Here is a 7,985-nt window from a genome sequence, read left to right on the forward strand (position 1 = left end):
AAAATTTTATTTCATCATTTCTTTTGCAAATTACAAAAGTTTCTGAAAGGAAAAAAACATTTGAGTGGAAAGTCCTAATCAAGTCATGAAGAGAGAGAATTGCACTCAGGCTCCCCAGGTCCTAATAGTCCTAATCAGGCTCTATTGTAAAAAAAATATCAAGTTTTTTGTTGTCTGAGGTGTTGTTTGGAGGTTGGACTTCAACACTTTTGGTGGTGGTCTTAGCCACAATAACTATTTTTTATCTCCAATAATCAGATAAATTTTCATGGAATCAACATCATTAATTTCTGCATTTAGTGTTACGGGCTCTTTTTTTGGGTAGAGAATCATAGGATTTTGAAAAACAGAAACAACCATATCATTGTGTTTTTTTTATCCTCCGCAATAATGGGATTTTTAAGGTTGTCTCCCTCATATTATTGCTTCCCTAAATACCAGGATCAGATTGAGACTTTCCTTGATTCTCCTTCACCATAGAGATATTAGGATTGATGTTATGCACCCATGTTTCTAAAGTTGACCATAATGTCAGGTCCCCATTCACAGTTTTTCGTCATCAATCACCATGGTGAACAATTTTCCATAGAGGTCGTTGGTGTGTCCTAGCATGCCACTTTGATAGCAAAAAGAACCAAGTCTTTGATATTTGAAGAAAACCTTTTTTTGACTCCCTTCATTCCCTTTTGTTTAGATTTCTTCAATGGTTGAAAAAAATCTAGTAAGACTCTAACACCCATATATGAACACCAAAAATTCGAATTGTTCTTCTCGTCTTACTCTAAGAACTGCCCTAGATAGTTGGCGAGACTTTTACCAATAACAATGGAAATGAAGCCAGCAAGAAGATTGTGGACTTGATCAAACCCAGAAGGTTATCTTAAAGAGTGGAACTTGGTTTGGGATCTCACTTTCTTTGATGATGTTGAGAATGAGATAATGCATATTGTTAGTTGCTATTCATGAGTTAGTTTGGTATTGAAAATTTGCAAGGAAATAACAATGTGCCTCCAATTTATGGTTCTTTTGTAGAAATTGTACATATTTTCTTTATTGTGTGATTTTATAGAGTAGAAACTCCATTTTTTGTGACCTAATGTTGAATCCAACTCAGTTGCAGGCCAAAGAAGAGGAGGTAAAGCTGTTGATGACTCGCTTAGCGAGGTAGATTCACTCAGCGAGACTCATTCGCTTAGCGAGGCATCCAACTCGCTTAGCGGATGGGAAACCCTAGAAGAGGATAAGTAAGAGATTTGCACGCCCAGTGCACAGCCAGCCCGCCCAACTAGGACGTTGTCTTTTCTCGCGCTTAGCGTGCCTAAGCTCGCATAGCGGATTTTCACTTACTCTCGCTCAACCAGACATGCTCGCTGAGAGGGCCATTGTGTGCTGAGAAGTCCAAGAGCCTTTAAAACATTAAAGTTGGGGGAACTCAAAAGGGGATAACCGGTCAAGAGCAACAAGGAGAGCCTAGCTTCGTGAAAAACAGAGAGATTTAGGGTTGAGAGACTGGAAAAGACATTATCCATCATCTTCTTCCATTTTCTTTCACCAAAAATAGTTTCTTTCTTGTATTTTGAAGCTTTGCTTGTAATAGAAGGCTAGAGTCTCTTTGTTGGGTAGTAACTATTGAAACTCTTGATGTAATACTCTTACTATCTATTTAATGTTATTTTCTAGTGTTCTTTGCTTCTATCTATGCTTATTTTACATGCTTGTGGCTTGATCACCTATTTGTATGTGTAGTTAGACTTTTTAGTATTGGAAAATGCTTTAAAACCTTAGAACTTGATAGAGCAAGCTAAAAATCTGTATGTATAGGAATGGAGTGCAGTGATCTAGTATATTTTACACTATATGCTTAGTGCAACTCTGTTAGAGCGAGTTTGTTGAGGAATCAAGGACAAAAGCTAAGAGAGTTAGGCTCATTCATGTGAGACATCATGGTCTGAATATTTTATCGGTGTAAGAACACTAGGATAATGTTAAATAGAGAAAAAACATTTTATACGACAAGAGAAATTTTAGTAGGAAACTCCCTAACGCTTTTCTCTTGATAGTTGTCACATTTTATAGCTTTAAGTATTTTAATATTGTTTGAGTAGTTCAATAGTGCAAAACTTAATCCACCACCCAATATTTATTTTATTTCAACCTTTAAAAGTGTTTACATACTGAATATACATAGTCTAGGTGAAACAAATTTCCTGTGGATACGATACTCGGTCTTACCGTTTTATACTACTTGTGCGAATCGGTACACTTGCTGATCGTCCCTAACACATATCAAAAGGCCATGCGCCTCCCTTTTAGATGCGTTGCAAGTCTATCATGTGGAAGAACTAGAAAAGGAAAACTCCATCGCAACTTCTTTGATAGAAACACCTTCTCCTTGTTGTGATATGTCAACCATACAGTATTTCATAATCTGAGTGCGAATAGATTGATTTGTGAGAAAACGACCCACAAGGCAGAGGAGAAATTAATGATATACTCTTCAACAACATCTTTAGGAAATACTATGTCATCACCCTCGTCCTCCAACAAAAGATCCTCTAGGTTTGGTGATGCCATAGGAAGCAGAAACACAAAAAAACGATAAAAAATGAAAGCTGGACACTAACTCAGAAGCCCTAGTTAGGAGAGAAAGCTTCTCACGAGGAGAGCAAGTTATATGTTACTTAACAATACTATTTTATGAGAAATTAGCACATATGTTTGCTCTATCACATAAGATTAGTGTATTTTATTGATTGACATTTTTGGTTTTAATAATTGAGTTTATAGTATTTTTTTAGAAGTTTATAGTAGTTCTTATAAAATAAAATAAAACATATATATTAACAAAAGAGTTTAACATATCTTTCATTTAAAATAATTAAAGAAGATACTCTCAAAATTTGTTTTATGTCTAACTTTTTATTGAGTCGGCCTTGCATAAGTAAATACGTAATTTTTTAATTACACAAAAATTATACAAATATTTGTTCTTACCAAAATTCAGAACCGTGTCATATCAGGATGGACATGGTTGAGTGGGGTCTTGAACTTTACACATCAGCTAGGAGAGGTGTCTTTGACGGGAGGGGAGACCTGCAAAATAAAAGACTCCGACAGTCAAGTAAGAATGAGTTAGGAAAATAAAATAAGTATACACCTAAGCAAAGCTCGTACGAGCGAGAGAGAAGGACACATGCTTGTTGTCGTGTGCTGAGTATGTGTTCTGATTATTGTGTAGGGGGGTTCGATCGGTGGAACTTGTATTTATGTGTGGTTGTTGGTCCTTGTTTGTACGGACTGTTGTAGCATTTGCAAATAATTTTCGGTTTGTAGATAATAGCCGAAAGCTTATAGAAAATGTTAGAGATAAACATTTGCTTATATATAAAATGTATAAGATAATTGTACCTTATAGATAATGTGACATTATAGATAATTAAATATTTGTCAATAGATAAGATATTCAAATATATTTGAATATTAGTTAAGTTAGAAACAACCTATTTATTGTGAAGTTTGACGGCTAAGGGTTATGCGTCCGCACTCATGTTACAGAACTAACGTGAAGGGTTATTATATGTCTCTAAGTGTCAAGTAAGATGCCACATAGATTTTGTGAGTCCTGCAGTATAATGTTTATTATAGAAATTACAGAAAAACCTTAAAAAATCGTAAAGAACATTTTTTTTTAATTAATTACACGCCAATGAAGATGTGTAACCGGATGGAACTAGCTCCAAAGTTAAGGTTTATCGACAGGATAATTGAGTGTTTCTTTTGGAGGAGATGGGAATGACCAAATTGACTTCTCTAATAATTACAATATATTGGTGACGTCTATGATGTTTGTGGCGCCTTCGATGAGAACTATTAACAAAAGACTATAGAAAGGTAATTACTTATTCTGTCATTATTGGTTGAGACTCCATACTACTATGTAGTAGTACTACAGTGTTAATTGGTGAATTAACTCTATCGTTAGTGCACTAATTAAATAGAGGTGTCCTTCATCAAGTTTGGATATTGAAGCTGTTCAAGTTCTGCTATATAGGAAGATATTTCCTACCTCTCCGCAACACTGTCAACGGGCAAACAATCGTATAGGCGTATTTTTTTTTCCAAATTACTAAAATGAGAGTAAATTTTAAAAAAATATTTAGAAAAGAATAAGTTTTAGGGTATTTTACTATTTGAGTTTGAATTCGTAAATCATTTAATGATTTTTGTTTTTTTATGAAATCATAAAAAAATTTATGACTTAACTTTTTTTTAAATATGACTTTAAAATCATAAATAATTTAATTTAAATTAATATTTTTATTTTTATTTAATATTTTTGTATATTATTTTTATTTAATATTTCTATATATTTTTTAATGTTAAGAATTTTTTCTCACTATACTACTCTCCAACAAGTTCGACTTTAAAGTCGTACATATAATTACAAATTCATATTATTAGTGATTGGTTTATATAAAATATATTAAATAAAAAAATATAAAAATATAGAAAGTATTAAATAAAAAATATAGAAAACATTAAATGAAACTAAAACTAAAAATATGAATTTAAATAAAAAATATACCACTTTGTATATTGTTTTTAGTTTTATTTAATATATTTTTTATAAATGAAGCATTAATAAAATAAAAATGTGACTATATGTACGACTTTAAAGTCGAACTCCTTAAAATATACTATAATTAAAAAAAATCTTAAACATTAGAAAAAGATAATGAAAATATTAAATAAAATATAAAAAAGAAAAGGTTATATAAATAAAATAATATAAAAAATTAAATAAAAAAATATATAAAAATATTAAATAAAACTAAAATTAAAAATATTACTTTAAATAAAATTATTTAAAAATTTAAAGTGATGAATAAATTATGACTTTAAAGTTTTATTTAAAAAAAATTATGTAATCATAAATTTTTTATAATTTTAGTAGAAAAAAATAATAACAAAAGTGATACAATGAATTAGAATTCTAAATTCATAAATCATGTCATAATCTATGACTTTCTCCTTTTGGGGTATTTATTTAAAATTTACTCTCACATTTAATAATTTTTTTTAAAAAATACCCCTCATATATATTTTGTTTCGCCCACTGTCAACGAATTCGCTTTTTGACCCAATTAAAAACCAAGGACAAAATATTCTTTTCCCATCTCTCTAAGTCACCGTAGAGAATCTAGTTCAATTAGAACCTACACAACGTTAATATTTGTAGACTTAGTTTGAATATTTTTTTTAAACGGTTTATATAAAAATAAAATAAAATAAATTAATTATTTTTATATATGTTAAAATTAATTGATGTATACGATTTTTTTAAAAGTTTTTCTGTTTATTTTTTATTTTTTTGACTGCCTCTTTAATTTTTTTTATTAGAACCTATAAAATTAATTATAAAGTGTTTTGGCAAGTCCAAAATACAATTAAAGACTTATATCCCAGCAATTCACCAATGTATGTGTCCAACATATAAAGTGCAACAATGTCAACGCATTCACTTATATAATGCAATTAAGGTCCTAAAACAAAATGTCCTTCCCTATCTCACATGTGTAAATAATCTACTTTAGTTAGAACCTACAAAAAGTTAATATTTATAGAGTTAGTTTGAATTTTTTTTAACAATCATAAATATAAAAATAAAATTACACAAACACAATGTTAATATTTATAGACTTAGTTTGAATATTTTTTTTAACAATCATTTATATTGAAAGAAAATAAAATTAATTAATAGGGTTAAATAAACTAATTTTTTATGTTAAAATTAATATATGTATATGATTTTTTTTAAATTCTGTTTAATTTTTTCATAAGTCCCTATAAAATTAATTATAAAGATCTTTCGGTAATTTCAAAATTAAATTAAAGACTTATTATCCCTGTTTAAAAACTTAGTTAAGTTAAAAGTTAATCTAAAGATCATAAAAGAGAAAAAAAGAACCATAAAAGACTAAAAAATCATAAAAAAAACATTTTCATTTTAGTTTTAGTATAAATGATTATATATTTTTTGAATTTTCATTTATTTTATAAGAAGAAAAAAAAAACAAAAACAAAACGCATCTACTGACAGTATTGTGGAGATCAGAACAAATTTGGCGGGGAGGAGGAAGGGGGAGGGATAAGGGTGAAAATAGATTAAATTAACTTTTGTTAAGACTAAGGTTGGCATTGATTAAAAACACATGCTTCAAACTTGGCCTGTTAATTTGTGACCTTTTTTAAGGGTCTCACTTAGTCTACATAGGGATCAATGACGGAATTATACATTTGCTTAGGATATGCATCTGCATCCCCATACTTTGGGGAAAACATAATATATATATATATATATATATATATATATATATATATATATATATATATATATATATATATATATATATTATTTTTTCATCTCTTAATTTTATAATTTGACTCTACTGTTTTTAATATTTTTAGTTGTCATCAATTTTTTTTTTATCATTTATTGACTTTTTTTTCGTACGTTTTGTTCCTTTTATATTTATTCAGCTAGACATTTTCAAAAGTAAAATATGTTTTTGGTTCTTCTAAATATTTTGAAGTTCAGTTTTAATCCCTTTAATTTTTTTGTCTGTTTTTATCTCCTAATTTTAAAATACATCACTTTTATCCCTCAAAATTGTTTAGATAATATTTTATAGAGGGATAGAAAAATATTTAGATAACACTTTGAGGATAAGAAATGACACATTTCAAAATTGATCGAGGACAAACAAATAATTTTATAGAACTTAAATCAAACTTTGAAAATTTTAAAACAACAAAACTTATTTCATGTTATTTATATTTTATTTTCAAATGTATGATAATAAATATTATTATTATCTTTAAATATAATTTGTCTCCACTTACCTTGCATCCTGTATCCGCCACTAATATAATAAAGACCTTGACATTTCATATTGAAACTTAAAAGCATGTTAACTTTTCAAGAAAATATATATCGTATATGAATAACACAGTAACGAAACCATGGTTTCACACTTTCCACTATTCAATTCTTTTCTCAACAAACTATGATTTTCACACTTTTCTGTCCAAAACAAAAAGGTATTTTCTCTAAAAAAAAAATGCAAACTATACAAAGAAACAACATATATAGGCTTCGCCTTTTGTAGTCATATCGTAGTTTTGTACAAGAATCCATATATATGCAAAAAATAGTTCATTCTTATTATCTATTCTATTAAGGTTTAATTATGTTTCTAAATATGTAATATACTGTTTTATGCTTTTAGTCCCCATTAATTTTTTGGGCTAATTTCTCTAATTTATTTTTAAAGTTAAATTTAGTCCTCTTATTATTAAAATGTTCAATTAGGTCTTTTAATTTTTAAAAGTATTTTAATTAGATCCTTTTAATTGTTTCTATTAGGTCCCTTATTTTTAAAAAAATGAATTTAATTTGATCTCATTTAAAACTAAATTTGATATTATTTTTTAAAATTCTTGGAGCATATGAAAGAAAAATGGGATATATTGAACCTATTTTTAAAAAAATAAAGGGTCTAATTAAAACTTCTAAAAATAAAAGAACTTAATTGAAATATTTTTAAAAATTACAGGATTTAATTAAACTTTTTAATAATAAGAGGATCAAATTAAACAAAAAAATAAATTTTCGGATCAAAATAGTAATTAAGCCTAATTTTTTTTATAATTTGTTTCCTATAAATTTTGTTTTACAGTTTTAATCCCTATCGCTGTTCACTGATGACGTTACAGCAATTTATTGGAAAATAGACTTGATATTTCTTAAATAATAGAGACTATATATATATATATATATATATATATATATATATATATATATATATATATATATATATATATATATATATATATATATATATATAAGAGATCTATATCAACGGTTCTATTTTTAGAGGGCAGCAATATAAAAAAATATACATTTTCTAAGGACTAAATTTTGT

This window comes from Glycine max, chromosome 12 (genome assembly GCF_000004515.6).
Source record: "Glycine max cultivar Williams 82 chromosome 12, Glycine_max_v4.0, whole genome shotgun sequence".
NCBI lineage: Eukaryota > Viridiplantae > Streptophyta > Magnoliopsida > Fabales > Fabaceae > Glycine > Glycine max.